We start from the raw sequence: 19388 nt of genomic DNA, 5'->3' as shown, positions 1-19388 counted from the left end.
TTTAAATGAGTATATCACTTAGATAAGAGGAGTTAAAGACATCAAATCTTCATAATTTGATGTAATAGCAAAAATTCATTGAAATTTTGAAAATATATAAAAATCTTTTTATCTTAATTAATAGATCAGTAGTGAGTCATTAAAATATATATTATTATGAATTTAAATTTTTATCAAATTACCTTCTATTTTTTATAAATTGAGTGAAGCGTCCATTTGGTGGTGGGTTATGCAGTGGTTATGGATGTTAAATACAGTTATGCAAAGCTCTATCTAAGTAACAAAGAAGAGACAAAAGGCACCTACATCTGACGTGGCCACTTTGGGTTCCTAAACTTCCGAATTTGGGTGTAAGTTCTAATCAATGGCGTTCTGGTGCTTAAATGTCACGGTCTGATTTTTTTTTTTTTTAAACCAATTCCTTTCTCTCGTTAATTTCTTCTCTGATGACATGAATATCTTTCTGTACCAACAACATGAAAGCTCTGCTCAGTCTGGCATGACAAGGGCTTCTTCTTCATTATTTTTACTATTTGGAAGGTATAATCAATGGAGATCATCTTATAAATTTGGTATCAACTTATAAAGCTGTCACATGTGGCTTCCCTCGTGGCCAGACTCAAATTAATGCATATATCAACTAGATAGTCAGAATTGCTCTTATGGAAGAATTTATCAAAGTTTCATTTCATAATTTATCGATAATTAGATGAATCTACTCCTATTACGAGAATTATAATTCATGAGTATAGAGAGCGACTTATAGCACAATGAAAATATTGACTTATATTCTATTACCATACAAAATATCAAATTTTTTTAGGGCTGTGTTATTTTGAAGAGATTATCTAATTTGAATATATAATATGAAGATTAAGACGTGTCTTTCAGTGTTCAACCTAAAGTATTATTATTTTGTGTTGGGTATCATAACATATTATGCATAATTAAATAATTATAAAAGAGGTGCACGCTTAAGCCCCTATTTTAGGTACAACAAAATAAATATAACACTCACCACTGCCCTCTCTACCTTTAATTTTGGGGCCATCTGTTTTGCAGATTTGGTGAGACAAAATCACCTTTTTTTTTTTAATAATTTGATCTTTAGAGGGAGACAAACCAAGAAATTAAGCATACAAGTAATAATTAACACTAATCACACTTTTCATTAACTGATAATTAATGTTAATACAGTGCAATGAATCTGGATGAAAGGCTGCGGGCTCAGTGGATTTAATTTAATTAATTTATGCCGGAAAGCTTTTAACATTGCATTGATTGGAGGTAATAAACAATAAACACTTCTGATTGAGACAACATATTAATTTAACATTGTAATTGTTCTGTGGGCGGAGAAGAACATTTTTGTAATATAGATTCTTAATTATAATTTAATAATTTACACCATGATGAAACTTATGCGTTTTTTATATGTAGATGGCCTCCAATAGGATTAATTATAGATATATGAATTATATTGTATCATTTTATGTTCAGATTCTGTTTCCCTTCAATTTATATAGGATTTTTAAAAGATAAAGAACAATATAAAACGTAATACTTAACCTAAATTACTATTAGAAGAATGTCAATCATTTAAATGATTTTGGTTATTGTATCATGTCAATAGCATATTTTACTAACCGTCATAACGATAGGTGAAAAAATTATCATTTGAAACTTTTCAATCGTAAATTGTCTTTAAGGCAAACTTCAGATGGGAAGATGTCGTTTGGCCTTAAATTAGCTCTTATCTCAATAGAGAGAATAATTTAATTTTGTAGTTATATATAATTTCATAATTTATTACATGTTATTAAATATGACTAATTTAAAAAAAATTATTAATAATGTTACATAATTTTAATCCTCTAACTTCTTCAAGACTTCAACCTTTTTTAAAGGAAATATTAGGAAAAAACGACGTTCTAATTCTATATTTATTAGAATTCTTTTCACCATCTCTTCGTCTATTTCTTAAATGCTTAAATAAAACAATTTATTTTTTAATAAGATTAAAAAATTTAATTAATAAAATGGTTATATTAAATATGATATATTTTTATTTAAAGAATAAGGGAATACTTTTGTTTATACATACTTAAAATTAAGTTAGTATATTTAAAACGAGTAATGTTAAGTTATAATCTAAATTTATATTTTTTTTTATAGCATGAGTTGTGATCTCTAATTAAATAATTACACTTATAATAAGCAAGTGAGACTGTTAGAGCTATTATGTCAAAGATTATGATGAAAAGTTATCGGATTGAAGTGTGGACCTATTTAAAATTCATTTAAACTAAGAGTTGTACAACATTTAAGAGTTTTAACTTCTGGGGAGAAATTGGATTGTATTAAAACCCACGCGTTGTAAAAGAGACAAGAGTGAAACTGACTGAAGAGAAAACCAAACAGATTGGTTTTACTTTTTGAGCCTAGAGTCAAGACGCAAGACTTAACTACTAGAGAAACAGACAATTAAAGTCACCAGGGCGGCTTTCCCTCAACCGGACCAAAACAAATGGACATCATATAAGCCCCACGCGCTCTTCAAGTCAAAAGTTTCACCGCTAATAACAAAACTACTTGCCAATGTTTCTTTGGGTGGTCTAGAATTTGACTTATTCAAATTTCCATTTATATATTACTAAATCTACAAGTGATATCAATTTCAATAAAAAAATAGAGCTTAAATTCTTCTAGATCCTTATATTTTTGAATGATTTTTTAGTTGTCCTTATTTATTCAGCTTTAATTTAATTTTTCTAATTTTATTTCTTAATTATCTGTCGAATTAATTTCAATCTAATTTATCTTATATATTTTAAGACTTATGAGATACAATGGCATGTAGTAAGAACAAAGACAATATATTGCCTTTTAACTTGAAATGAATTATTTTTATTTTTTTATAACTAAGTGTCCGGATCAGCTTACTCTCACACCTCAATTAATCCAAAATTCATTAAACATTTATAAATTCAAAAGACCAGATAGTTACAATATTAATATGATAGATAGTCTCAAGGTTGAATTCAGAAACTCAAGGAGTGAATAATTTCTTGACTACGTCAACCCTTTGGAGTTAACTTAAAATGAATTTTTGTTTAAAACTATTACTATCTATATTTTATAATATTTAAAATTAAATTATATATTTAACATGAGGTTTGAGGAATGAAAATACGTTTTTATTTCAATTTTGTATACAAATGCCTTTTAACATTGCGTTGCTTACTTAAAAGGGAAAATTGAATTGTATTATTATTATTTTAAAAAAAAGAATTATCTAATTTTAGAGAGTGTTGCACTCGCCTGAAGGAGAGTTAGGTGAGCAGAAAAATTCCTCTCTACAAAATGCCAACAAAAAACAGTTTTAGTTAACTTGTAAACTCAGTACAGTAACCCTGGTTGACTAGTACTAACCACAGTTAACTTGTCGGTTAACGACTACCTTATTTTGCATTTAAGGAGACCCAATAATCTCGCGAGACTTTAAAAAATATTCGCGATAAGGAAAGCAACAGTTTTGCATGAATAAAAAAATGGGTTAAAATAATGAAAGAGAATTAATAAATGAACTTTATAAAAATAAAATAAAATAAATAGGTTCCTTAAAGATCTTTGTGTTTTGTGGTTCTGAAATACACAGAGTTTCTTCAGATCCGAAGAAAAAGGTAAAAATAAAATAAAATAAAATAAATAACAAAAGCAGAACCAGAAAAAGTAGTACAATAATTACTACAGCACTTAATAACTGTGATTAGTACTAATCAAGCTTATATTTTGATTGAATTTTCGTTTCTTTGTTAAGAAGGGTATTGCTTTTGGACTCTTGCATGATCCGAAAAGGTGCTTTCTTGTGAGTGTGAGTGTTGTTGTGTGCGCTCTTTCTATTGCTTTGATTGAATCTTTGAACAACGCCAACGAAAAGATTCCTACTTCAAAAGGGATTTTATTAACTGATTTTGAGAGATTTTCAAGGCCGTGATTTGTGTTAGTTAGTTACTGATATATAAGTGAGTCAGTCAGGAATTGTGGGTAGATCTTTGATTTTGAGCTGTGTTTGGTTGGTTCCGCAAGATTTTTTTTTAACTTGTGAAGCCAGAACTCACTTACTGAAGTTCAGGACGAATTAAAAGATATATGAAGGTTTATTGAAGGATTTTTGGTTGGCAAGTTGAGAGTATATGGAATTACAACTTTCATCTCTGGCTGCTGGTTTGGTGTATTATAATATATATGTATCTTTGGGCTCTTTCACTTTCTGCGGAGATATGGCATAAAGATTCCAAATTATTTTTATAAGGTAAGAATACATGAGTTTACTTCATTACTTTGAACCCATCACTGGTTTTTTTTAATTGAGTCCCTAAAATGTCTAATTTGGTAACCTATCTGGTTTGTGCAGTGTTCTTAAGTGAGGTAAAGAAGAAGGATTTTAAATATGCAGCAGTGGTGGAGATGATTACTTTTATGAGTCAAAAGAGAAAATAAAGAGGTTGACAAGTGCTTAGACTCTCAGTTATGGCACGCCTGTGCCGGAGGCATGGTGCAAATGCCCCCGGTGAACTCGAAAGTCTTTTACTTTCCTCAAGGGCATGCAGAGCACGCCTGTGGGCCGGTTGATTTCAGGAGCTGCAAAGAATTCCACCTTTATGTACTCTGTAGGAGTCTCAGCTATCAAATTCATGGCTGATCTGAAACTGATGAGGTATTTGCAAAAATTAAGTTGATTCCAGTTGGTAATGAACCTGATTTTGATGTGATGGAATGTTGGAATTCAAACACTGAAACACAAGATAAACCTGCATCATTTGCGAAGACCTTGACTCAGTCAGATGCTAATAACGGGGAGGTTTTCTGTTCCAAGGTATTGTGCGGAGACAATCTTTCCCAGATTAGATTACTCTGCTGATCCCCTGTACAAACCATTCTAGCTAAGGATGTTCATGGTGAAACATGGAAATTTAGGCATATTTATAGAGGGACACCTAGGAGGATTGTTGACAACTGGGTGGAGTACTTTTGTGAATCACAAAGAGCTTGTTGCGGGAGATTCAATTGTGTTTTTGAGGGCGGAGAATGGGGATCTTTGCGTTGGAATTCGCCGTGCAAAGAGAGGGATTGGAGTGGACCGGAGGTGTCTTCTGGGTGGAATGGAAACTGTGCTGCGCCTTATGGAGGGTTTTCAGCGTTTTTGAGGGAGGATGATAATAAGTTAATGAGAATTGTAATGGAAATGTTAATGGATCAAATTCGAATAACGGGAATAATTTGATGGGAAGGGGAAAATGAGGCCTGAATCTGTTATTGAAGCTGCAACGCTTGGTGCCAGTAGGCAGCCCTTCGAGGTTGTGTACTACCCTCGAGCCAGTACACCGGAGTTTTGTGTGAAGGCCTCAATGGTGAAAGCAGCATTGCAGATCCGGTGGTGTTCTGGAATGAGGTTTAAGATGGCCTTTGAAACGGAGGATTCTTCACGAATAAGTTGGTTATGGGAACTATATCTTCTGTTCAGGTTTCTGATCCACTTTACTGGCCTGATTCACCTTGGAGGCTTCTCCAGGTAAAGTCATCTTCTTGATCAGCAATCCGCTAAAATAGTACAATGAAATTTGGGATATGCTTGTGAAATTCTTTTGTCATTCTTGTTATTATTCTTTACAACTTTTTTCTGGTTCCACTGAAACTTTTGAATTCCAAATACTCTGCAACAATTCGATTTACTATAGGTCAGTATAAATTTTATTTTCACTTCTGTCTTCTTTGCTAAGTTCCATCTGTTCACAGAAAGTTGCTGTTTTTTTTTCCTTCTTCTTGCTCTGTTATTCCCGGATTATAATGATGCACTAGCATTGGTTCACACCGTCTTTTTGAATTGAATCTGGACTTAAGATGGATTTGCTGACGAAGTTGTCTAGGATAACTAGTTTTTATCCCTTATTAAGCAATATGTGGTATAGCTTTTAATATATGTCATTATATTTGGGTCTTGTCTAGGCAAGATCATGATGCCACTCCAACACAACTTTCTTTTTCAACTGTATACTGAAAGGTATAATCTGTTCAATCGGATTAGGTTACTAATTGTATACGTATGAACTTTCTGATTTTTCTCCAGATCCCGTCAAATATTTCTGAAGACGTGTTCACATTTGCTTTTCTTGGTTGACATTTTTCAAATTGGTATTTAGTTTTGATAAATCCTATATCTGGAAGATTTTCTTCTCTCCTTTTGTTTTAATCCCTTTTTAGCATAGTCTTGCCTTCAATATCAAATTTTGTTTCCTTAATCTCTTTTTCTGGATTTTTGGTTGCCCTTTTTTGACAATGTGTTCTAATTTGTTGAAGTTCATGTGGTGCAGGTTACTTGGGACGAGCCTGATTTGCTCCAAAATGTGAAGCGTGTCAATCCGTGGCTGGTGAATTGGTATCAAACATGCCCGCGATCCATCTATCCCCCTTCTCACCACCAAGGAAGAAGTCGAGACTGCCACAACACCCAGATTTCCCCCTTGATGGCCAATTGCAAATGCCAACATTTTCTGGCAACCTCCTGGGCCGAACAGCCCCTTTGGGTGTCACCCGATAACACTCCTGCTGGCAGCAGGGAGCCAGGCATGCTCACTATGGTCTATCCATAACGGATCTCCACCTCAATAAATACAGTCAAGTCTGTTTACAGCTGGTTTCCCACCTTGATCGTGCTGCTGCAACCATGAGAGCCTCCAATAGCCCAATCATCCAGAAGCCTAGCATGGTGAGAATGTTCTTGCTTGCTAACCATGGCACATTCTACCCAGACTTCAAAAAGAACTGATGATGTAAAGACACCCCAGCTTGTACTTTTTGGCCAACCAATACTAACGGAGCAGCAAATGTCTCTCAGCTGCTCTGGTGATACAGTTTCACCGGTTTTTACTGGAAATAGTTCATCGGAAGGAAATTTAGATAAGATGGAAATTTTTCCGATGGTTCTGGATCTGCAATTCATCAACAAGGCCTACCCGAGCGCACTTCTGTGAAGGTTCCACTGGTATAAAGATAATCGCCAGAATCCGAACCCAACTTGGAGACGGCATGTAAAGTTTTCATGGAATCAGAGGATGTAGGTCGCACTCTTGACCTCGTTACCCACGTCTTATAATGAATTGTACAGAAAGCTTGCTGACATGTTTGGTATAGAAAATTCTGAGACACTTAGCCATGTTCTCTACCGAGATGTTACAGGTGCGGTCAAGCATATTGGAGATGAACCATTCAGGTAGCAATTCATTTGCCTTTTTTTTGAAATGACACATCTCGGAAAATGTGTGTTTTGATTAGTTTCTTTTTTGTGTTGCAGTGACTTCATGAAAACAGCTAGGAGGTTGACAATTCTAATGGATTCACAGCAGTGACAATGTAGGAGTATAGAGTAAAGGAATAAAGTACGGTTTCAATTGTACAGCTGGTTGATTGAATCTTTGTTTCCCTGCTGACTTTTTTTAGCTCTTGCTCTGCTCCATTTTTTGGACGTTCTAGCTAAATCCTCCATGAAACTCTTGTTCTTTTAATTCTCAAATTAATAGTTGGCTTCTGAAATTCCTTTCATTATCATATAGGCCACTCAATTTTTTTTTGGTGTTTCTACTCTTTTCCTTTTGCAGGCAAAGCCTGTCTATACTTAGATGTTTGTAGGATATGGCCTATGTACTAAAAGTATCTTCCAAGTAACACTAGCCTTTTGTTCTGTAACTTTGATTCAGAAATGAATAATTTTTTCTTTGTCACTTCAAATGCAGATTTATGATTAACAATGAGAAAAACCTGAAAGAAATACCATATAAATGGCTGAACTTATGTCAAGTCATTTCAATTCTGATATTTAATGGTTGATCTGCCCTGTCATTTTTACCAAATCTTTGTTGTTTGAGAATGAGAAAAATGTTACTAACTCAAGCTACACAGAAAAATAAAATAAAAAAGGGTAATTAATTCAATGCTACCAGCTAAACTCTTTGACAAAGGTGTAACAAATAGTGGATAAATCCATTCAAAATCTTTGTCAAATGTCATGTCAATGAGAAATCTTTGATTAAATTTTGACTAATTACCTCTTTGGTTTTGTTTTCAGTTTGCACACGACAGCAGCAAAAACAGAAGCAGATTCTCATCATCAACAGGGATTCTCTTCTCAACCACCACCAGTAAAAACCCACCCCCATTAGAAATTTTAATTAAATATTTTTGTTTCCAAACCTGAAGGCGCAAGTGTAGGATTTATTAATTTGATTTAATAAGGTTAAGCATCGGGATTGTCAAAACACAACACATTCGGTAAGTTAAAGAAGGCGCACGTGGGGAGTGTTGGAAGGAGGAGGGAGGGTCAGGGACCCAACATCAAACAATAATGGATTCACGTGTGGCCAACGTCGCCTATTTTGCATGTGTTGCGCCGTTTCGATGACATCGCTGTTTTCTTTCCCCTACCTTCTTTGACTTCGCTTTTCCCGGAAAAATATTTTTCGTTTTCGTTTTCACTCATTACTTGTTCCGTCGATTTAAGTAAATTGAAGATGGAACATCCATTTAAAAAAAGAAAAAGAAAATTGCAAGTAAATTTACAGTCACCGACGAGCATCCATGGACCATGCATTGCGACCAGATCCTAGTGAGATTATGTGAAATTTGCTGAAACCGTTTGATCAACGCATTCTTCTTTTTCACAATTTTATTGTTTTTTAAAATTGTTTTTAATGTTTTGTGTACTTGCAGAACTCAGTATTATCTATCTCATGCAGTGTTCCCTTAATAAAAATCCATGTTCTTCAACCTTTTACAATTGGATTAATTTCATTAATTTCTGGAATAATAATCATAATATTTTACAGTCCCAAATGGGTCAAAGCAGAGAAGGAGAGAGGAGGGAACAGAAACCTTTTCCAAAGCATTGTTTTATTAACAATAAATGGCTTAGTTTTCAGTTCCCTGTTTCCATAAATATGCCATGGATTCTACCAGAAACATAAACTAATTAAATTAAAACAGCGGCTTAATTATAAAAAACAAAGGGCGGGGTTGGGTTAATTAATAATTAATGAAAGTTTTAGCTTTAAAATTACGTCAAGCAAGAAACACACAAAAGGTTAAATCATAGTAGTTGGTAATGTTGAAAGATCCAAGTCACGGGAAATGAGGCACGCTCCATGCAACCACTACGTCACCAACATTCAATTCCTTTGCCTTCTTTGTCTTCTCTTTTTCGACTTTTCTTTTAAACTCTCTTCATTTTCGTTTCAATATATTACCTCGATTCCTTCTTCTTTGTAATTAATCTCATTTTCAACTACAATTACATAAGCTTTGAATGCGTACAGTAATGGTTTTAGTTTTATTTGGCTAGTTTTTTACATTATTTTCTGAGTCCAATTAAGGTGTTTTCAAATTTCAGAGTTTTGGTCAAATCTTCATATATAATAGTGGTTTATGGAGAATCAAGACTGTATATAATAAATTCAAGTAGTTTTATCGTTGAGGGTTTACTCTTATCCAGTATTTTCACAGTTTTTTTAAGAAGTTTTGGTTCAAAGTTAGCATATTAACTGAGCTGGTAAAATGAGTTGCTCTGCAGCAATCTGTTGCCCTTGTTTTCATTTACTTCGCAGTGAAAAGAAAATCCATTACGTTACTTGCATTAATAAATGGAGTTTCATTTCATAATTGATATTAGTACTACATTATCATATATATTATTATATCAAAGAAGATTGAATGACGTTTAACCCCAATCTATCAGAAAAAGGATAATTCTCCTGTCTTAGTTTCAGAAAAGCCCAAAGTTACTCCCATTTTTTTCGAATTCAAACCTTAAAACTAGGTGTTTCTGAAACCTAGAGGGGAACTGTTACTTTCACAAAAGATTAGGGTAAAAATGTATTTCAGCCTTTGGAAGAACTGTGAAAGCAATGCATGATATGATAAATGGTTGTGTTTGGTAGAGTATTTAGAATAATATTTTTGAAAAAGTTAAGTTGAGTTGTTATTACGAGAATAAGATTTGAATTTGAAAATGTATTTGGTAAATTTTTGGAAAATATTTTTTAAAAGATTATTTTGTAATCCCCTACATTTGTTAATTTAGCTAAACACCCCCTACAATAAAAGTTTTAAAATTAACAAAAATACCCCCACCCATCCATTAAATGCTAGCAGTCGGCCACCACCGACGAACGGTGGTTGGAAGTCGCTAGAATGGTGTACGACCGGTAGTGCGCCAATATGGCCTTTTTCGGCCAGATCTATAGCCAAACATCTGGCTGTTGATGATGGCCATATCTTGGCCATCGTTGACGACCAGATATGGCCAGATATAACCATCAACGGCTAGATCTTTGGCCGTACATTTGGCATTTGTTGGTCAGATCTATGATGGATCTGGTCAGAAAAGGCTAGATCGGCGCACGACTAGCCACGTCCAGCTAGTCGTGTGCTATTTTAGCATATTCCGGCTACCTTCCGGTGATGGTGGCCGGTTGTCGGGAATATGTGTGTGGATGGGGGTATTTTTGTTAATATATAAACTTTTTATTATTGGGGGAGTTGAATAGAATATGATTGTATTTTGAGAATATTAAAACAAATATATATATTTTGAATATGATTAGATAGGATAGCATTTTGAATAGGGAAACAATCACAGCCTAAATATTTGCGGAATCTATAAGGTTGTGCTTGTTTATTATTTTGGGTAGGATTTTTGAAAAAATTGAGTTAGGTTGTTATTACGAGGTAGGATTTGAAAATGAACAAAAACACCTCATAGGTTTGTTAATTTAGCTAAACACCCATACAATAAAATATTAAAAATTAATAAAAACATCCCCACCCACCCATTAAATGTCGGCAATCGGCAACCACCGCTAGAGGGTGATCGGAAGTTGCCGTAATGACGCATGACCGACTGGATCTGGCCGGTCGTGCAGTCAATCGTGCACCGATATAACTTTTTTCAGCTAGATCCATTGTGGATCTGGCTGGAAAAAGGCTAGATCTAGCCATATTTGGTTGTCAACGATGACCAAATATATGGTTGTCGTCGATAACCAGCTACTGCCAAAGATCTAGCCATTAACGGCCAGACCTTTAGCTGTAGATCTAGTTTTTTCTGGTCAGATCCACAGTGGATCTAGTTAGAAAAGGCTAGATCAGTACACTACCGGTCAGATCCAGTTGGTAATATGCCATAATACGAGATTTCGACTACTTTTTTACCGTGGTGGCCAGAATCTAGAAGAAGAAGGCAAAGTGATTACATGAGTCAGGGATGATCAGGAAGCGTCTGATAGACGCAAGATCATGATCAGGAAGCGTCTGATAGACGCAAGATCATTATCAGGGACCCACTTTTTTGTCAAAGTTTTTCTTAATTACGAAGTCGCAATCAAGCTTCACGCTCAAATCTAAAAATTAAAGTCTTCTCAAGTAACGACAGAGATTTGTGTGATGCGATGACGTGGGGTATGTAAGACCGCCACGGTTGTTGGTGGTGGCAATTGAATTACGCACACGTACAGCTGGGCAACGCAAAGAGAAGACCGACATCAAACTGACACGTAAAGTGTGATGTGAAAGTGACGTGTCAATGTAACTTGAAGAGATGATGAGATGAGATGACTTATCTTGTTTGTTTGTTTGTTGTTTCGTGTACCCTTTAAAACGCTGTCCCGTTGTGGGCCTGGCCTTGTGGGGGATTCTTAGTCTGAGCCAGAATTCTATTAAAACCACATGGTCCAGGACCTGGACCAGAAACTGACGGACCTCGCTTATGAGAGTACTCCTCATTCATACCGCATTTAACTTTACAAGTGGAATTTGAATCCTAGTTTGTTTCAGGAATCACGAAATTCATGGAGAAATTCTTTTTGTTTTGTGCTTTTGAAGATACACAGAGGTTTCTTCCGATCCGAAGAAAAGGAAAAAATAAAAATAAAATAAATAAACAACAAAAGCAGAACCAGAAAAAGTGTACAATAATTACTACAGCAATAATAACTGTGATTAGTACTAATCAAGCTTATATTTTGATTGAATTTCGTTTCTTTGTTAAGAAGGGTATGCTTTTGGACTCTTGCATGATCCGAAAAGGTGCTTCTTGTGAGTGTGAGTGTTGTTGTTGTGTGCGCTCTTTCTATTGCTTTGATTGAATCTTTGAAAAACGCCAACGAAAAGATTCATCTTCCAAAGGGATTTTTTTAACTATTTGAGAGAGATTTTCAGCCTGGATTTGTGTTTGGTAGTTAGTGATATATAAGTGAGTCAGTCAGGAATTGTGGGTAGATCTTTTGATTGTAGCTGTGTTGGGTGGTAGCAAGATTTTTTCTTTAACTTTGTGAAGCCAGAAACTCACTTACTGAAGTTTCAAGGAGAATTAAAAGATATATGAAGGTTTATTGAAGGATTTTGGTTGGCAAGTGTTGAGTATATGGAATTACAACTTTCATCTCTGGCTGCTGGTTTTGGTGTATTATAAATATATGTATCTTTGGGCTCTTTCACTTTCTGCGGAGATATGGCATAAGATTCCAAAATTATTTTATAAGGTAAGAATTACATGAGTTTACTTCATTACTTTGAACCCATCACTGGTTTTTTTAATTGAGTCCCTAAATGTCTAATTTGGTAAACTATCTGGTTTGTGCAGTGTTTTCAAGTGAGTAAAGAAGAAGGGATTTAATATATGCAGCAGTGGTGGAGATGATTAATTTTATGGAGTCAAAAGAGAAAATAAAAGAGGTTGACAAGTGCTTAGACTCTCAGTTATGGCACGCCTGTCGGGAGGCATGGTGCAAATGCCCCGTGAACTCGAAAGTCTTTTTACTTTCCTCAAGGGCATGCAGAGCACGCCTGTGGGCCGGTTGATTTCAGGAGCTGCCAAAGAATTCCACCTTATGTACTTGTAGAGTCTAGCTATCAAAATCATGGCTGATCCTGAAACTGATGAAGGTATTTGCAAAAAATAAGTTGATTCCAGTTGTAATGAACCTGATTTTGATGATGATGGAATTGTTGGAATTCATAAACATGAACACAAGATAAACCGCATCATTGCGAAGACCTTGACTCAGTCAGATATATAACGGTGGAGGGTTTTCTGTTCCAAGGTATTGTGCGGAGACAATCTTTCCCAGATTAGATTACTCTGCTGATCCCCCTGTCAAACCATTCTAGCTAAGGATGTTCATGGTGAAACATGGAAATTTAGATTTATAGAGGGACACCTAGGGGAGCATTGTGACAACTGGGTGGAGTACTTTTGTGAATCACAAGAAGCTTGTTGCGGGAGATTCAATTGTGTTTTGAGGGCGGAGACGGAGAAGGGGATCTTTGCGTTGGAATTGCGCCGTGCAAAGAGAGGGATTGGAGTGGACGGAGGAGGTGTTGGGTGGAATGGAAAATGTTCTGCGCCTTTGGAGGGTTTTCAGCGTTTTTGAGGAGAGGATAATAAGTTAATGAGAAATTGTAATGGAAATGTTAATGGATCAAATTCGAATAACGGGAATAATTGATGGGGAAGGGGAAAATGAGGCTTGAATCTGTTTATAGCTGCAACGCTTGTGTCGTAGGCAGCCCTTCGAGGTTGTACTACCCTCGGCCAGTACACCGGAGTTTTGTGTGAAGGCTCATGGTGAAAGCAGCATTGAGATCCGGTGGTGTTCTGGAATGAGGTTTAAGATGGCCTTTGAAACGGAGGATTCTTCAGAATAAGTTGGTTTATGGGAACTATCTCTTCGTTCAGGTTTCTGATCACTTACTGGCCGATTCACCTTGGGGCTTCTCCAGGTAAAGTCATTCTTTTGATCAGCAATCCGCACAAAATAGATACCATGAAATTTGGGATTGCTTGTGAAATTCTTTGTCATTCTTGTTATTATTCTTTACAACTTTTTTCTGGTTCCACTGAAACTTTTGAATTCCAAATACTCTGCTAACAATTCGATTACTATAGGTCAGTATTAAATTTTATTTTCACTTCTGTTCTCTTTGCTAAGTTCCATCTGTTCACAGAAAGTTGCGTTTTTTTTTTCCTTTTCTTGCTCTGTTATTTCCGGATTATTATGATGCATTGTGGTTCACACGATCTTTTGAATATGAATTGGACTTAAGATGGATTTGCTGACTGAAGTTGTCTAGGAACTAGTTTATCCCTTATTAAGCAATATGTGGTATAGCTTTTAAATATGTCAATATTGGGTCTTGTCTAGGCAAGATTCATGATGCCACTCCAACAAACTTCTTTTTCAACTGTATACTGAAAGGTATAATCTGTTCAATCGGATTAGGTACTAAGTGATACGTATGAATTTCTGATTTTTCTCCAGATCCCGTCAAATATTTCTGAAGACGTGTTACATTTGCTTTTCTTGGTTGACATTTTCAAATTGGTATTTAGTTTTGAAATCCTATATCTGGAAGATTTCTTCTTCTTTGATCTTTTTTAATCCTTTTTAGTAGTAGTTGCCTTCAATATCAAATTTTGTTTCCTTAATTTCTTTTTCTGGATTTTTGGTTGCCCTTTTTGACAATGTGTTCTAATTTGTTGAAGTTCATGTGGTGCAGGTTACTTGGGACGAGCCTGATTTGCTCCAAAATGTGAAGCGTGTCAATCCGTGGTGGTGGAATTGGTATCAAAAATGCCCGCGATCCATCTTACCCCTTCTCACCACCAAGGAAGAAGTCGAGACTGCCACAAACCCAGATTTCCCCCTTGATGGCCAATTGCAAATGCCAACATTTTCTGGCAACCTCTTGGGCAACGCCCCTTTGGTGTCTACCCGAAACACTCCTGTGGCATGCAGGGAGCCAGGCATGCTCACTATGGTTTATCCATAACGGATCTCCACCTCAATAATAAACACAGTCAAGTCTGTTACAGCTGGTTTCCCACCCCTGACGTGCTGCTGCGAACCCTGAGAGCCTCCAATAGCCAATCATTCAGAAGCCAGCCGAGTGGGAATGTTCTTGCTTGCTAACCATGGCACATTTTACCCAGACTTCAAAAAGAACTGATGATGTAAAGACACCCCAGCTTGTACTTTTTGGCCAACCAATACTAACGGAGAGCGCAAATGTCTCCAGTGCTCTGGTGATACAGTTTCACCGGTTCTTACTGGAAATAGTTCATCGGAAGAAATTTAGATAAGATGGCAAATTTTTCCGATGGTTCTGGATCTGCAATTCATCAACAAGGCCTACCCGAGCGCACATTCTTGAAGGGTTCCATGGTATAAAGATAATCGCCAAGAATCCGAACCCAACTTGGAGACCGGTCACTGTAAAGTTTTCTAGGAATCGAGGATGTAGGTGCGCACTCTTGACCTCTCGTTATCACGTCTTATATGAATTGTACAGAAAGTGCTGACATAGTTTGGTATAGAAAATTCGAGACACTTAGCCATGTTTCTACCGAGATGTACAGGTGGCGTCAAGCATATTGGAGATGAACCATTCAGGTAGCAATTCATTTGCTTTTTTTTGAAATGACACATTCCCCGAAAATTTGTGTTTTGATTAGTTTTTTGTTGTTGCAGTGACTTCATGAAAACAGTAGGAGGTGAGCAATTCTAAGGATTGGCATGCAGCAGTGACAATGTAGGAGTATAGAGTAAAGGAAAAGTACGGTTTCAATTGTACAGCTGGTTGATTGAATCTTTTGTTCCCTGCTGACTTTTAGCTTCTTGCTCTGCTCCATTTTTTGGACGTTCTAGCTAAATCCTCCATGAAACTCTTGTTTCTTTTAATTTCTCTAAATAATAGTGGCTTCTGAAACTTCCTTTCTTACATATAGGTCATTTTTTTTTTTTTTTTTGTGTTTTTCTACTCTTTTTCTTTTCAGGCAAAGTGTCTATAATTAGATGTTTGTAGGATAGGCTATGTACTAAAAGTATTTCCAAGTAACAATAGCCTTTTTCGTAACTTGATCAGAATGAAATAATTTTTCTTTGTCCTTCAAATAGCAGATTTATGATAACAATGAGAAAAAACCTGGCTGAACTTATTTCAAGTCATTTTCAATTCTGTATTTAATGGTATCTGCCCTGTCATTTTACCAAATCTGTTGTGAGAATGAGAAAAATGTTACTAACTCAAGCACACACAAAAATAAAATAAAAAAGGGTAATTAATTCAATGCTACCAGCTAAACTCTTTGACAAAGGTGTAACAAATAGTTGGCATTAAAATCTTTGTCAAATGTCATGTGCAATGAGAAAATCTTTGACTAATTACCTCTTTGGTTTTTGTTCAGTTTGCAACGACAGCACAAAAACAGAAGCAGATTCATCATCAACAGGGATTCTCTTCTCAACCACCACAGTAAAAACCCACCCCCATTAGAAATTTAATAAAATATTTGTTTCCAAACCTGAAGCGCAAGTGTAGGATTTATTAATATTGATTTAATAAGGTTAGATCGGGATTGTCAAAAACACAACACATTCGTAAGTTAAAGAAGGCGCACGTGGGGAGTGTTGGAAGGAGGAGGGAGGGTCAGGGACCCAACATCAAACATAATGGATTCACGTGTGGCCAGTCGCCTTCATTTTGCATGTGTTGCGCCGTTTCGATGACATCGCGTCTTTCTTTGACTTCGCTTTTCCCGAAAAATATTTTTCTTTTCGTTTTCACTCTTACTTGTTGCGATTTAAGTAAATTGAAGATGGAACTCCATAATTTTAAAAGAAAAAGAAAATTGCAAGTAAATTTACAGTCACCTGGACCATTGCATTGCGACAGATCCTTAGTGAGATATGTGAATTTGCGAAAGTTGATCAACGCATTCTTCTTTTCACAATTTTATTTGTTTTTAAAATTGTTTTTAATGTTTTTGTGTCTGCAGAAACATCGTATTATCATCCACAGCATGTTCCTCAAAACCAATCATGTTCTTACATATTGATTAATTCATTAATTTTCGGATAATAATATACAGCCCAAAGGGTCAAAGCAAGAAGAGGAGGAAAAGAAACCTTTTCCAAAGCATTGTTTTATTAACAATAATGGCTTAGTTTCAGTTCGTGTTCCACTAAATATGCCAGGATTCTACCCAAACATAAACTAATAAATTAAAACACGGCTTAATTATTAAATAAAACAAAGGGCGGGGTGTGGTGTGTGTTAAAATTAATTAATGAAGTTTTAGCTTTAAAATTCGTCAAGCAAGAAACACACAAAAAGGTTAAATATAAGTAGTTGGTAATGTTGAAAGATCCAAGTCACGGGAAATGAGGCACGCTCCATGCAACACTACGTCCCACACACATTCATTTTGCCTTCTTTGTCTTCTTTTTTCGACTTTTCTTTAAAATCTCTTCATTTTCTTTCAATATTTACCTCGATTCCTTCTTCTTGTAATTAATCTCATTTTCAACTACAATCATAAGCTTTGAATGCGTACAGTAATGGTTTTAGTTTAGTTTGGCTGTTTTTTACATTATTTGGTCCAATTAAGTGTTTCAAATTTCAGAGTTTGGTCAAATCTTAATATAATAGTGGGTATGGAGAATCAGACTGTAATAATAAATTAAGTATTTATCGTTGAGGGTTTACTCTTATCCAGTATTTTCACAGTTTTTTTAAGAAGTTTTGGTTCAAAGTTGCATATTAACTGAGCTGGTAAAATGAGTTGCCTGCAGCAATCTGTTGCCCTGTTTTCATTATTTCGCAGTGAAAGAAAAATCCATTATGTACTTGCATTAATAAATGGAGTTTCATTTCATAATTGATATAGTACTACATATCATATATATTATTTATCAAAGAAGATTGAATGACGTTAACCCCAATCTATCAGAAAAAGGATAATTCTCCTGTCTTAGTTTCAGAAAACCCAAAGTTACTCCCATTTTTTTCGATTCAAACCTAAAAATAGGGCTCGTTGTTTCTAGTTTTAGGAATACTATTATTAGTATTCCCAAAAAAGTTAAACAGTAAAATGTCATTATTCTCAAAAATTATTATATATTTTCAATTCTTTTAAACCTCCTAAATTTATAATTAACTAAACACCCCTAAATATTTTTTTTAGAATGCAAACAGACACTCTGGCCACCCTCCGGTGTGTGTGGCCGATGCTCCGTTATTTGAGGGGTGGGTTGGGGGTTATTTTGGTTAACTTTAATGTTTTTACTATAGGGGTGTTTTGTAAATAAACAAAATTAAGGGGTATTTTAATTGTAAATCTACATCGTCATACCCGCCCATTCAAGTTTTTTTTTAAACTTTTAACAAAAAACTTTTCCCAAAACGCAAAAAAAATGTGAACCAAACGAGAGCCTAGGTGTTTCTGAAACCTAGAGGGGAAATGTACTTTCACAAAAGGTTAGGGTAAAAATGTATTTCAGCTTGGAAGAATGATATGATAAATGGTTGTGTTGGTAGAGTATTCGAGTACATTTTTGAAAAAGTTAATTGGGTTGTTTACGAGAATAAGATTGATTTTGAAAATGTATGGTAAGACTTGTTTGGCTCACATTGGGAATAATACTTATTAGTATCCCAATAAAGTTAAACAGTAAATATTTGTAAAATCACAATATATTCAACTTTTTTAAACCCCAAATTTGTTAATTTAATAAATACCCCTAAAATTTTTTTAGAAATTGCAAAAAAACCCCAAAAAACCATTACTTACCAGATTTCGGCCACCAACGTCAGAAACAGGCACGGGAATGGTATAATGGCGCTACTACCGGCGAATCTAGCCGGTAGTGTGCCGACTAACCTTTTTCGGCAGATCCATGTGGATCTGGCAAGAAAATGCCGATCTAAGGCCAAAGATTTGGCCGTGACGGCCAGATCTAAAGGCCAAGATTTGGCCGTTGACGGCTAGATCTTTTGCCGTAGCCAGTCATCAACGACGGCCAACACATGGTCATCGTTGGACCATCAACGGACGACCGTATTTAGCCGTCATTGACGAGCAAAATACGGCCAGATCTGGCCGTCAATGGCAGATCAGCCATAGATCTGGCTTTTACTGGCCAATTGCGTGGATCTGGTCGGAAAAGGCCATACGGCGCCACGGACTGTAAGATCCAACCGGTCATGCGTATACGACGACTCCGGCCACCCTCCGGTGATGGTGGCCGACTGTCCATAGTTAATGGGTGGGTTTGAGAGTGTTTTGTTAACTTTTAATGTTGTATTATAGGGGTGTTTAGTAATAAACAAACTAGGGGGTATTTTTATAATTTCAATCCTACATCGTAATACCTGCCCATTCAATTTTTTTTTTAGCTTTTTTCAAAAGACTTTTCCAAAAGTGTTAAAAAGTGAACCTAACGGAGCCCTAAATTTTTGAAAGCATTTTCTAAAGATTATTTTTAATCCCTACATTTGTT

At 35.6% G+C, this 19388-nt stretch overlaps 2 pseudogenes; both read left to right on the top strand.

The window, feature by feature from the left end:
* The first annotated feature begins 4470 nt into the window (after positions 1–4470).
* Positions 4471–7425, top strand: LOC116145394 (annotated as a pseudogene).
* Positions 7426–12744: 5319 nt separating this feature from the next.
* Positions 12745–15351, top strand: LOC116145451 (annotated as a pseudogene).
* The last annotated feature ends 4037 nt before the right edge of the window (positions 15352–19388 follow it).

Source organism: Pistacia vera, unplaced genomic scaffold (assembly GCF_008641045.1).
Source record: "Pistacia vera cultivar Batoury unplaced genomic scaffold, PisVer_v2 Contig461, whole genome shotgun sequence".
Taxonomy (NCBI): domain Eukaryota; kingdom Viridiplantae; phylum Streptophyta; class Magnoliopsida; order Sapindales; family Anacardiaceae; genus Pistacia; species Pistacia vera.
This window is presented reverse-complemented; position numbering and strand designations above follow the sequence as displayed.